The sequence below is a fragment of the Ornithorhynchus anatinus genome, chromosome 18, assembly GCF_004115215.2.
Source record: "Ornithorhynchus anatinus isolate Pmale09 chromosome 18, mOrnAna1.pri.v4, whole genome shotgun sequence".
In the NCBI taxonomy this organism is placed as follows: domain Eukaryota; kingdom Metazoa; phylum Chordata; class Mammalia; order Monotremata; family Ornithorhynchidae; genus Ornithorhynchus; species Ornithorhynchus anatinus.
In genome coordinates, this window is record NC_041745.1 from 43,805,621 (window position 1) to 43,819,394 (window position 13,774).

A 13,774-nucleotide genomic window follows, 5' to 3' on the forward strand; every position below is an offset into this window, starting at 1 on the left:
GTGAGCTCATCGTGGGCGGGGAATGTCTACCAGCGCTAACGCTTGGACCCTCCCGAAGACTTAGTACAGTGTCCTGCACGTGGTGATCAGTAAATACGACGGGTCGATTGATTCCCCCGCTGGACTCGGTCTCCTCATCTGTCAAATGGGGACGAGCTCCCTCCCTCCTTCCCCCTTAGACCGGAAGCCCCACGTGGGAGAGGGGCTGCGTCCGACCTGGCGACGGTGCGTCTCCCCCAGCGCTTAGCACGGTGCCGGGCAGAGAGTAAGCTCTTACCAAACACCCCACTGGCTAGTGCGGTTCTGATAATAATAACGATGGTATCCGTTAAGCGCTTACGGTGTGCCAGGCACTGTTCTAAGCACCGGGTCGGATACAAGCGAATGGGGGTGGGCACAGTCCCCGGCCCACGTGGGGCTCACAGTCTCGATCCCCATTTTACAGATGAGGGAACCGAGGCCCAGACAAGTGAAGCGACTCGCCCAAGGTCACCCAGCAGACAAGTGACGGAGGCGGGATGGGAACCCGTGACCTTCTGACTCCCAGGCCCGGCCTCCGTCCACTACGCCTCGCTGCTTCCACGTCTTAAGCACTTACTATGTGCCAGGCACTGTACCGAGCGCTGCCGGCTTAGTTGCGGTTCCAGGTGGGCCCCGGGGACGGTTTCAGGAATCGGCTGCTGGTTGGTGGCCTAGTGGGTAGAGCCCGGGCCTGGGAGCCAGAGGACCTGGGTTCCAATCCCGGCTCCGCCACGTGTCTGCGGTGGGACCTTGGATAAGTCACTTCACTTTTCTGGGCCTTCACTGACCGCATCTGTGAAAACGGGGATGAAGACCGTGAGCCCCGTGTGGGACGGGGACTGTGTCCAAAGCGCTTCGAACGGTGCTTGGCACGTAGTAAGCGCTTAACAGATACCTCGGTTATCAGTTATTATTATCGGTAGTTTATCACCGCCGCGTTTGCGTTCGTGGACCCGCGCCGGTTCCTCTCCCGAACCAGTGAGCCGTGATCGACGCGTAATATACGGCGGCTAACGGATGGCTTTTGATCCAGTCGTCATTGACAAACAAATCTGGGCGAGTGAAAAGCAATGAAAATGTCAATTCTGGAGGCGGGAGACCCTCACCACGTGTCAGGTCAGGGAATGTGGGCAGGTCTTCCCCCGGCTCCCCTCCCGCCGCTCGCCCGCACGCATCCATCACCAGCCGGAGGGAGAGAAGCGGTGCCGTCTAGCGGGCGGCGCACGGGCCTGGGAGCCGGAGGACCCGGGTTCTAATCTCCCCTGCCCGCCACGTGGCCTTCGGCAAGTGATGTGGCTTCTCTGGGCCTCAGTTGCCTCATCTGTAAAATGGGGATTCAATCCCCGTTCTCCCTCCTCACTTGGACTCTCTTGCCGCGTGCAGCTGGGCTTAGTGGATGGAAGCCCGGGCCGGGGAGTCAGAAGGGACCGGGTTCTAATCCCCGCTCTGCCATTCTAATCCCCGCTCTGCCACTTGTCTGCTGTGTGACCTTGGACGAGTCACCTCGCCTCTCTGGGCCTCAGTTCCCTCATCTGTAAAATGGGGATTAAGAGCCCCGTTTGGGACGGGGGCTGCGTCCAAACTGATTAACTTGCGTCCACCCCAGCGCTTAGAACAGTGCTTGCCACATAATAAGCGCTTAACGGGTACCGTTATAATTATTATCGTTATTACCTATGTGGGGTGAGGACCGTGTCCGATCCGATTGCCCCATATAATGATAATGATGGTATTTGTTAAGCGCTTACTATATACAAAGCACTGTTCTAAGCGCTGGGGGATACAAGGCGATCAGGTTGTCCCACATGGGGCTCACAGTCTTAATCCCCACTTTACAGATGAGGTAACTGAGGCAGGGAGATGATAATAATAATGTTGGTATTTGTTAAGCGCTTAGTACGTGCAGAGCACTGTTCTAAGCGCTGGGGGAGATACAGGGGAATGAGGTTGTCCCATGCGAGGCTCGCAGTCTTCACCCCCATTTTACGGACGAGGGAACTGAGGCACAGAGAAGTGAAGTGACTTGCCCAAAGTCACACGGCTGACTGGCAGCGGAGCCGGGATCTACCCCAGCATTTAATACACTGCTTGGTACATAGAAAGTGCTTATCGAATACAGTTATTATTAGCAGAAGTTGTGACGTATACTGAGCGCCCAGTGAGTGCAAGGCTCTGTACTGGGTGTTCGAGGAAACGGAGCCGTGCCAAGAGGCACATTCCCTGCCTTCAGGGAGTTTCCGCTTCGCAGACGGAGAAGAATTGGCGAGCAGTCCATCAGTCAATCACTGGTATTTCCTGAGCTCCTACTGTGTGCAGAGCGCTGCGCTCAGCCACCCTCACTCCCTGCAGATCTCTCATCCCAGTCTGCGTGGGGGGAGTCGGGGACGGAGAGGGAGAGTCGGGGGGGGTCGGACGGTCCGTGCCGGGTCACTGGGGAGAGTCGGGGTCGGAGAGGGGAGAGGCGGGGGGTCGGCCGGTCCGGGCCGGGTCACTGGGGGCGAGTCGGGGGGTCCCGTCCCCTCCCATGTTTGACGGCCCCCGCCCTCTCCGAACGCCACGGACTTACGCCCCCTCTGTCCCGCTCCCAGCCCTCCTGCCCTCCCCCGCCAGTGCGTGCGGACGGGTCATCGGCTGGGGACCGCGTGCCTCTCGAAGAAATAAGAATCAGACTCCTCCTGAGAGTAGCGAGGCCTAGTGGCTAGAGCCCGGGCCTGGGAGTCAGAAGGTCGTGGGTGCTCGTCCCGGCTCCGCCGCTCGTCTGCTGTGTGACCGTGGGCGAGTCACTTGGCTTCTCTGAGAAGCAGCGTGGCTCAGGGGAAAGAGCCCGGGCTTGGGAGTCCGAGGTCGTGGGTTCGAATCCCGGCTCGGCCACTTGCCAGCTGTGTGACTGCGGACGAGTCGCTTCACTTCTCTGGGCCTCAGTTCCCTCATCTGGAAAATGGGGATTAAGACTGTGAGCCCCACGTGGGGCGACCTGATTCCCCCGTGTCTCCCCCAGCGCTTAGAACGGTGCTCGGCACATAGTGAGCGCTTAACAGATACCAACGTTATTATTATTATTCTCTGGGCCTCAGTGACCTCATCCGTAAAATGGGGATTGAGGCTGTGAGCCCCACGTGGGTCAGGGACCGTGTCAGCGTGGCTCAGTGGGAAGAGCGTGGGCTTTGGAGTCAGAGGTCATGAGTTCAAATCCCAGCTCTGCCACTTGTCAACTGGGTGACTGTGGGCAAGTCACTTAACTTCTCTGTGCCTCAGTTACCTCATCTGTAAAAGGGGGACTAAGACTGTGAGCCCCACGTGGGACAACCTCATTCCCCTGTGTCTCCCCCAGCGCTTAGAACAGTGCTCTGCACATAGTGAGCGCTTAACAGATACCAACGTTATTGTTTGCTCGGATCCACCACAGTGCCGGGCATAAAGTAAGCGCTTAACGAATGCCATCATTGTTTGGCGAGGGGCATTTTTCTTCCCGGAACTCCTCCAAGACGGAAGTCGTCTTCTAGCGAGCGAGGAGGCGTATTCCCTTGGCGACCCCGGGGCCCGACTCCGGGCCGGGCCCGGGCCGGCGGGAATCCGACGAGCAGGGCGTCTCCCCTTGGGGGTTCGGGCGCCGCGCCGGGTGCCGGCGAGTGCCGGGACGGCGTGCTGGGCGCCTTGTGGATGTGGAGCGCCGGACTGGGCCCCGGCCCTGAGAAGGGCACCGTGCTAGGCCCCTGCCGGGTACGGGACCCTATACCGAGTGCCTGCCAATTGAGGGGTGCCGTGCTGGGCCCCGGCTGTGAGCGAGGCACCGTGCTGGACCCCTGACGTTCGTGGGACGCCGTACAGAGCGCCTGCCGTCTGCAAAGAAGTCGAGCCGCGAGGCCATCCGGCAGACGAGCGGCAGAACGGGGGTTAGAACCCACGCCCTCTGGCTCCCAACTCCAGGCTCAGTCGCTTTGCTGTGTGTACAGAGCACTGTACTAAGCGCTTGGGAGAGGACAGTGGAACGATCGACAGACGCATTCCCTGCCCACAAGGAGCTTACAGTCTCTCTCGACCCCCCTGAGCATCCGGCGCTTGGCAGAGGGTTTTCCCCCGCAGCCCCTGGGCGGCCCCCGCCCCTGGCGACCCCTACCCTGCGTGATGACCCCTGCTCCCCCGGCCCCTGCCCACGACGGCCCCTGCCGCGGCTCCGGGTCCCCCCTCGGCCCGGACGCGGAGCTGGCCGAGCTGGGGGAGGGGGGGTGGACGTGGTTGGTTGCCACGGCAACAGAAACGTGGGATCTCCTCCGGGTTGAGCGCCTTGAGCTTTCTGACCCCAGGTGCGGCTGGAGTTGCCGAGGTGACGAGAGCCACTGGCCGGAGCTGTCATTTATTTCGCGGAAATGACAACTGGGCGGGGGATGGTGGGGCGAAGAGGATCCCGAGGGTCTCCGATCACCCGGGGTCCGCCCACAAGCCGGGGGCACGGACTGTTGGCCGGCCCAGATCCCTCCTCCAGGCTGATGGGAATAATAATAACGATAATAAGGATAATCACAGTATTGGCTAAGCACTCACTACGTGCCGACCACTGTACTAAGCGCAAGATCGTCTGGTCCCGCATGGAGCTCACAGTCTAAGTAGGAAGAGCAGGTGTAATAATCATACTATTAATAATGTTGGTATTCGTTCAGCGCTTACTACGTGCAGAGCACCGTTCTAAGCGCTGGGGGAGCTACGGGGTCATCGGGTCGTCCCACGGGAGGCTCACGGTTAATCCCCATTTTCCAGACGAGGTCACTGAGGCCCAGAGAAGTGAAGCGACTCGCCCACGGTCACACAGCTGACGAGTGGCAGAGCCGGGATTCGAACTCACGACCTCTGACTCCCAAGCCCGGGCTCTTTCCACCGAGCCACGCTGCTTCTCTCATAATAATAATGATGATGGTATTTGTTAAGCACTCACTATGTGTTGAACACTGTTCTAAGTGCTGAGGTGGATGCAGGGTCATCGGGTTGTCCCACGTGAGGCTCCCAGTCTTCATCCCCATTTTCCAGATGAGGGAACTGAGGCCCAGAGAAGCGAAGCGACTTGCCCAAAGTCACACGGCTGACAAGTGGCAGAGTTGGTCTGGAGTCCTCATTTTATAGAGGAGGTAAATGAGGCCCAGAGTAAAGAAGCAGGGTGACCTAGTGGGTAGAACCCGGGCCTGGGAGTCAGAAGGACCTGGGTTCTGATCCCGTCTCCGCCACTCGTCTGCTGTGTGACCCTGGGCAAGTCACTTCACTTCCCTGGATCTCGGTGACCTCATCTGGAAAATGGGGACGAAGACCGTGAGCCTCACGTGGGACGACCTGATGACCCTGGATCTCCCCCAGCGCTTAGAAGAGTGCTCTGCACATAGTTAGCGCTTAACAAATACCAACATTAATATAAATAATAATAATAATTAATATGGTATTCGTTGACGGCTTACTATGTGCCAGGCAATGAAAATAAATGAATTACGGTTATGGACATCAGTGCTGTGGGGCTGAGGAAGGGTGAATAAAGGAGCATCGTGGCCTAGTGGGTAGAGCCCGAGCCTGGGAGTCAGTCGGTCATGGGTTCTAATCCCGCCCCCCCGCCCCTTGTCTTCCTGTGACGTCGGGCAAGTCACTTCTCTGTCCTCAGCGACCTCATTTTTAATATGGGGATTGAGACTGCGAGCCCCACGTGGGACAGGGGGCTGAGCCCCGTCCGATTTGCTCGTATCCACCCCGGCGCTTAGTACGGTGCTTGGCACATAGCGAGCGCTCAACAGATACCGCGGTCGTTATTAAAGGGAGCAAATCCAAGGGCGGAGACGACGCAGACGGGAGTGGGAGAAGAGGAAACGAGGGCTTGGTCGGGGGAGGCCTCTTATCCCCATCCTACAGATGAGGAAACTGAGGCCCCGAGAAGTCCCGGCCGCACGGGGGGGGGGGGGGGGGGGCATCCCCACCCCGGTGAGGGCAGTTCCCGCCTTTCCTTCCTCCGGCGGAGGTGACCGACGGGCCCAGGTGACGGGGCGACCCTTCGGAGCCCGGGGCCGGAGGAGAATCGACCGTTGCCCCGGGATATCGGTCCGGGCCTGTCCGCGTTACAGATGATCCACTAGAGGAAGTCACCGATGAAACCGATGGCCCCCGCCCCCCACCCCGTCCTGCCCGCGGGACCCCCCCCGGCCGGTGGACGCGACGGGGGCATCTTGGGGCGGGAGGAAGCGGGGGCCCCAAGCCATCGGCCTTGAGGAGAGAGGAGGTTTGCTTTCCGGCCCCTCCGCCGGCACCCCGCACGGCACTCCGCGCCCGGGGGACGCCCTGCCGCGGTGCTCTGCACAGCGTTCTGCACCCGGTGGCTGCCCAGTACGGCATCGTTTAGTGAAAAGAGTCTGGGCGTGGGAGTCGGGGCACCCGGAATTTAATTCTGGCTCCACTACCCGTCTGCCGTGTGACCTTGGGCAATCCACTTAACTTCTCTGGGCCTCAGTTTCTACCCCCGTAAAATGGGGATCAACGCCTGGTCTCCTTCCTAATTAATAACGATAATAATAATGATGGGATCTCTTAAGTTTATTCGTTCATTCAATCGTGTTTATTGAGCGCTTACTGTGTGCAGAACACTCTACTGAGCGCTTTGAAAGTACAATCCGGCAGCAGATACGGTCCCTACCCAACGACGGGCAACGTCGGCTACGTGTCGAGCGGCGTCCTGAGCCCTGAGAACAAGTTAATCCCGTCGAAAACTGTCCCGCGGGGGGCTCACGGTCTAGTAATAAGAATTGCGGTACTTGTCAAGCGCTTACTACGTGCCAAGCACCGATCTAAGCGCTGGGGTAGACACGAGTTAATCAGGTTGGACCCAGTCCCTGTCCCACGTGGGGCTCACGCCCTTGTTCCCGATTTTACAGGTGTGGCGACTGAGGCCCGGGGAAGCGAAGCGACTTGCCCGAGGTGACACAGCAGACACGTGGCGGCGGCGGGATCAGAACCCGGGCCCTTCTCACCTCCAGGCCGTGCTCCAGCCGCTTCCGCCGGGCTGCTTCTGAGTAGGAGGGAGGACGGGTTTTGTAGGTGAGGAGAGTGAGGCCCGCGGGTGCCCGACCCGAGGTGACCCAACGGGCCGTTGGCAGAGTCAGGATTAGAACCCAGGCCTTCTGAGGCCCAGGCCCGGACGCTTTCCACCGAGCCACGCCGTTTAGACTTCGCCCGGGGGACGGGAACTGCGTCCAACCCGATTCTCCTATCGTAGTGCTTAGCACGCTGCCGGGCCCATAGGGCCGAATAAGAACCACAGCAGTTATTATCATCATCCTTAAGATTCTCATCGACGATTCTCATCGACTCCTCTCCCTCCTCCCGGCCCCGCCGCGATCCTGGGGCCGGAGCCGTTAGTGACTTTGACTAATCGTCAACAGCGGCGATTACGACGCGCGATCCCTTATCGTATGTCACCGGCGAGGAATGCTAATTAAAACGGATCGTGGAGGTCGTCGTGTGCCCGGGCGACCGTCCCGCTGTCCCGTAATCATTCATTCAGTCGTATTTACTGAGCGCTTACTGTGCGCAGAGCACTGGACTAGGCGCTTGGGAAAGTGCGACGATAAACAGTGACATAATAATAATAACGGTATTTGTTAAGCGCTTACTCTGTGCCAAGCACTAGTCTAAGCACTGGGGGAGATACGGGGTTATCAGCTTGTCCTAGGTGGGGCTCGCAGTCTTGGCTCAGTGGAGAGTCACTGAGTCAGAGGTCGTGGGTTCGAATCCCGGCCCCGCCACCTGTCAGCTGTGTGACTTTGGGCTGGTCGCTTAACTTCTCTGGGCCTCAGGGACCTCCTCTGTGAAATGGGGAGGAAGACCGTGAGCCCCACGTGGGACAACCTGATGACCTTGTAGCTACTCCAGCGCTTAGTACAGTGCTCGGCACACAGTAAGCGCTTAACAATTACCATCACTATTATGAGACGCAGCAGGGCGGAGCGGATAAAGCAGGGCACTGGGAGTCGGAAGGTCATGGGTTCTACTCCGGGCTCCACCCCTTGTCTGCTGTGTGGCTTTGGGCAGGTCACTTCACTTTTCTGTGCCTCAGTGACCTCACCTGTAAAATGGGGGTTTAAGAGTGTGAGCCCCATGCGGGACAGGGACTGTGTCCAACCTGATTACTTGGTATCTATTCTGGCGCTCAGAACGGTGCTTGGCACATAGTAAGTGCTGAACAAACTCCATCATGATGATGATGATCAGGAGATTTATCAGGAGAAGCGGCGCCCTGCCCACATCGCGCTTGCGGTCCAGATAGATAAATCCGATTGAACGATTGGACGAATGGAGGGATTTAGGTGGGGATTTGTTTTAATCCCCACCTAAATTTTAATTTTAATTTAGGGAAGCAGCGTGGCTCAGTGGAAAGAGCATGGGCTTGGGAGTCACGGGTTATGGGTTCTAATTCTGGCTCCGCCACTTGTCAGCTGTGTGACTTTGGGCAAGTCACTTCACGTCTCTGGGCCTCAGTGACCTCAACTGTAAAATGGGGATGAAGACCGGGAGCCCCACGTGGGACGACCTGATGACCTTGTATCTACCCCAGCGCATAGAACAGCGCTTGGCCCGTAGGAAGCGCTCAACAAATACCATCATCGTTATTATTATGAAGAGCTGACTAGCTACCTGACACTATGCTAAAAGCTGGTTAAAAGTGTGTATCTACAAATATATTCTATTGACAGGATAAAGTTGGGCGTCTACGTCTCAATCCACAGTATCATTCGTTCATTCAGTTCGAACCCCGGCTCTGCCCCTCGTCAGCTGTGTGACTGTGGGCAAGTCATTTAACTTCTCTGTGCCTCAGTTCCCTCATCCGTAAAATGGGGATTAACCGTGAGCCTCACGTGGGACATCCTGATGACCCTGTATCTACCCCAGCGCTTAGAACAGTGCTCTGCACAGAGTAAGCGCTTAACAGATACCAACATTGTTATTATTTATTGAGTGCTTACTGTGTGCGGAGCGCTGTACTAAGCGCTTGGAAAGAATCGGGATACCTGCCTACAGAGCACTGTGCTGAGTCTTTGGGAGACTACGACAGAGTCGGTGTCCATGGTCCCTGCCCTTGAGGAACTCACAGTCTACCATATGCAGAACACTGTACTGGACGCTTGGGCAAGGACAGTTGACCGGATCCCCGCCCTCAAGGAGCTTAACACATACCACGGTTGTTTTTGTTATTATTGAACGCCATTGATCGGTTGGTTGAATGATCAGGCATCCTTCGGCCCGTCCCACCCTTCCCCAGGAAGCCCTCGGGAGGAGGTTCTGGGGACCCCTGGTCTGTCCCGCCCTCGATCCTGGGGAGACCCTGCCCCACAAACCCGGGGCCCCGGACCCGCGGGCCGAGATCACCCTTCGCTCGGTGGGGATCCTCAGGCGGCCGACACCCCGGGCGGCCGGGCGCTCCGGTGGTCGGGGCCGGGAGACCCGGATTCCCATCCCGGCCCGGGTTCCGGCTCCGCCCCCGCCCTGCTGGGTGACCTCGTGCGAGTCACTTCGCCGGGCCTCCCCCTCCCCCTCTGTAAAATGGGAATTTAATTCATTGATGCAGTCGAATTTATTGAGCGCTCACTGGGTGCAGAGCACTGTATTGCACTTGGGAGAGTGCAATAGAACAATCAACAGACACATTCCCGGCCCACACTGAGCCTACAGTGTAGAGGGGGAGACAGACGTTAATAGAAATAAATAAATGGCAGATGCGGACCAGAGTGAGGTGGGGCGATGAATGAAGGGGGCAAATCAGGGCGACGCAGGAGGGGGTGGGAGAAGAGGAAAGGAGGGCGCAGGCAGGGAAGGCCTCTTGGAGGAGACGGCCTTCGATAAGGCTCGGACGTGAAGAAGAGTCGACGTCTGTGGGGTAATCCCTGTTCTCCCTCCCCTTCGGCTGGCGAGTTGTGCGCGGCACCAAGATTAGGTCTGACCTGACCCGTCTCCTATTTGGCCCCGCGCTAAACCACCAGCAGAGCCGGCGACGGCGGCGATTTCTCCTATCACTTATGATTGTCTTTCTCCTTTTCCCGAACAGGAGGAGGCGTGGAGGCCGTGAGCAGCACGCCGTCGTCCTGATCCCGAGGCGTCTGTCCGGCCCGCAGGTAGCCCCCCGCCCCCGGCCGCCGTGGCCGCCCGCGGTCCGTCCCCGGGCTGGGGGGTGGGAGGCGGGAGAAGGGCGCTCGCCCGAGGTCTGGGGGGGGGCTCGGGGGCGTTGGGGGTCAATCAGGGGGGGCCTCCGGGAGGCGGTGGTATCGGGTGACCGTGAAGGCGGGGAGCGCCGGGGTCTGGCGGTTTGGGCGCGGAGGGTTGATCGTCAAGGCCTCCGGAGGAGGTGGGTTGCAGGAGGCGGTGAAGACGGGGAGCGCTGGAGTCCGGCAGTCGGTGGGGCTTGGGGGTTAGTCGGGGAAGGCTTCCTGGAGGAGGGGGGCTTCAGGAACCTGTGAAGGCGGGGAATGCTGCGATCTGTTGGTTTGGACCTGATGGAGATTAGTAATAATGATAATGTTGGCATTCGTTAAGCGCCAACTAGGAGCCGAGCACCGTTGTAAGCGCTGGGGGAGATACAGGGTCATCGGGTCGTCCCACGTGAGGTTCACGGACTTAATGCCCATTTTACAGACGAGGTCACTGAGGCCCAGAGAAGTCGAGTGACTTCCCCGAAGTCACGGGCAGGCCTCCTGGAGGAGGAGGTGGTTTCGGGAGGCTGGCGAGGTGGGGAGACCTGTGGTCCGGTGGTTTGGAGGGTGCTGGGGGCTAATCGGGGAAAAACTCCAGGAAGCGGTGGTTTCGGGTGACCGGGAAGGCGGGGAGCGCTGGGGTCAGTGTTGGGGGTTAATCGGGGCGGGCCTCCCGGAGGAGGTGGGTTCGGGGGGCTGGGGAGGTGGGGAGACCTGTGGTCCGGTGGTTTGGAGGGTGTTGGGGGTTAACCAGGGAAGGCCTCCAGGAAGCGGTGGTTTCGGGTGACCGGGAAGGCGGGGAGCGTTGGGGGGGAGGGGGCGGGTGTGTTGGGGGTTAATCAGGGCAGGCCTCCTGGAGGAGGTGGGTCTCGGGAGGCTGCGGAGGCGGGCAGGGTTAGGGCCTCCCCGGAGTTTGGGAGCAACCGGGATGGAGGCGGCGGGCGAGAAGAGAGGGCCCGTCCCCTCCCACCCCATTCCCCTCTCTCCACCCGGACCTTTCTTTCGGCCCGTCGCTGGTGCCGGGCCCGGCCGCGGCCCACACCCGTAGCACAGCGCGCCGCACCCGGCGGCCGTCTACCACGTGCCACTCTCGCTGCCGGGGCCAACCCTGCTGGTGCTACTGCTGCTGCCGATGAGCGCTGCGGCTAGGGAGGCAGCGTGGTTCCGTGGAAAGAGCTCGGGCTTGGGAGTCAGAGGTCATGGGTTCGAATCCCGGCTCCGACGCTTGCCAGCTGGGTGACTTTGGGCAAGTCACTTCACTTCTCTGGGCCTCAGTTACCTCATCTGGAAAATGGGGGTTAAAACTGTGAGCCCCACGTGGGACGACCTGATCTCCTTATATCCCCCCAGCACTTAGAACAGTGATTTGCACATAGTGAGCGCTTAACAGATACCATCGTTATTAATATTATTCTTATGTGACCGTTTATTGCGGTCTTGTCCCCTCCCAAGCGCTTAGTACAGCGCTCCGCACCCAGTAGGCGCTCAGTAAATACGACTGGATGAACCCCGACCGATCGATCCATCCGTCTCGGCAGCTTCTACCGTCTCGGCTGCGTCTCCTCAGGAAATTTTGTTGGTGCGGAGGGCGTAGAGCGGGGTTGTCAATGCGATGTCGACACCCTCTCCGGATATCAATGGAATCCTGTCACGGAATTTGGATACGCAAATTTGACAGCTAAAATGTCTGTTACGACGGAGATAACTACACTCTAATTCACTCAACTCTCTTCCAATTACCTTGATGAGAGGGTGAGGTTCGCACTGATTCATAAATGCACTTGAAAATGGGGATCGGGTCTGGGAGACGCCAAAATCTTGGTTCTGCTGGGGGCCCGGGGTGGGGGAGAAAGGGCGCTGGGAGCCAGGACCCCCTGGGTTCCGGGTCCGATTCTTCCCGCTGGACCGTGCCTTCCGTTGGTGGGGATGGTTTCGGGGCGGAGACCCCCCCCCTAATAATACTAATAATAATTATGGTACTTAAGCGCTTATTAGGTGCCAAGAACTCTTTTAATCACTGGGGCAGATGCAAGTTAATCAGCTTGGATCCAGTCCCCGTCCTACATGGGGCTCACAGTCTCAATCCCCATTTTCCAGATGAGGTCACTGAGGCACAAAGAAGTGAAGTGGCTTGCCCGACTTCGCCCAGCGGACAAGTGGCGGAGCTGGGATTCGAACCCAGGTCCTTTAGACCCCCCCCCCCCAGGCCCGGGTTCTACCCGTTAAGCCACCCTAGGTGTTCCGCAAAGGGGATGGGATGGGATTCCTGACCGCCGGCCGACGCGAGGGCGAAGACGGCCGCGGCTCCCGAGGCCCCCCGCCATGTGCCAAGCACTGCGTCAAGCTCTGCGATAGATACGACGCCATCAGATCGGCTCCGGTCCCTGTCCCGTGCAGGGCTCCCAGTCTAAGGGAGGAAGGCCTTCTCGGGTCCAGTCAGAAGGACCTGGGTTCTAATTCCGACTCTGCCACTTGTCCGCCATGTGACCTTGAGCAAGTCACTTCACTTCTCTGGGCCTCAGTTCCCTCATCTGGAAAATCGAATCAAATCGTCATTTTACGGATGAGGGATTTGAGGTGCCGAGACGGGCGAGGTCGCGCAGCGGGCACGTGTCAGAGCGGGGATTAGAACCCAAGACCTCTCGTGGCTTGGCCGGGGCTCTTTCTGCAAGGCCGCGTCACCGAGGCGCCGCAGCGTGATGCTTCATTCATTCACTCCGTCACATTTATTGAGAGCTTACTGTGCGCGGAGCATTGTGCCAAGCACTTGGGAGAATACAGTAGAACAATAAACAGAAACATTTCCTGCCCACGAGGAGCTTACAGCCTAGAGGGGGAGGAAGACATTAATAGAAATCAATAAATGACAGATGTGGACATAAGGGGTGTGGGGATGAAGAAAGCGAGTGAGGGAGGCGCAGAAGGGAGCGGGAGAAGAGGAAAGGAGGACTCAGGGAAGGCCTCTGGGAGGAGGTGGGCCTTCCATAAGGCTCGGAACGGAGATGAATTGTCTGTGGGATCTGAGGAGGGAGGGCGTTCCAGGCCGGAGGCGGGACGTGGGCCGGGGGTCGACGGCGGGACGGGCGAGAAGGAGGCCCAGTGAGGAGGTGAGCGGCGGCAGAGGAGCGGAGCGTGTGGACCGTGGTGGAGGAGGAGAGAAGGAGGGGGCCAGGGGATGGACGGCTCTGAAGCCAACGGTGGACGGTTTCTGTTCGACGCGGACGCGGATGGGCTTCCGAATCCGAACACGTTGACCGTCAGGCTACGGCCGGCGCGCTGAGGACCGGACGCCCCCGTCCGTACCCGAGTCTGACTTAATATTCATTTCTTCCCTCCAAATTCACCTTCGGCGCGCCAAGGTGAAACGGGAGAAGTTCAATAACTTCGGAAGCGTAATTATAATTCATCACAGGTGATTAAACAAGGCCGGAGGAATCCGTGGCTCCGATTTTCTCGCGGCCGATGTTTAATTTTCATTATCGCGGTAGCCCCCGGGGTCTCCCCGGTGGGGGGCTGGGATCTCGCCGCCGAATCCCGCCGGCCGTGTC

At 58.9% G+C, this 13,774-nt stretch overlaps 1 protein-coding gene across 2 annotated transcripts in view; it reads left to right on the top strand.

Annotated features, from left to right (window-relative positions):
• The window catches only part of DAB1 (DAB adaptor protein 1), a 111,739-nt gene that overhangs the window by 41,013 nt on the left and 56,952 nt on the right, over positions 1-13,774 (top strand). For both annotated transcript variants that reach the window (XM_029046709.1, XM_029046715.1), the window contains exon 2: positions 10,085-10,151. The gene's annotated coding sequence lies outside the window, so the exon portion shown is untranslated. The remainder of the gene's footprint in view (positions 1-10,084; positions 10,152-13,774) is intronic.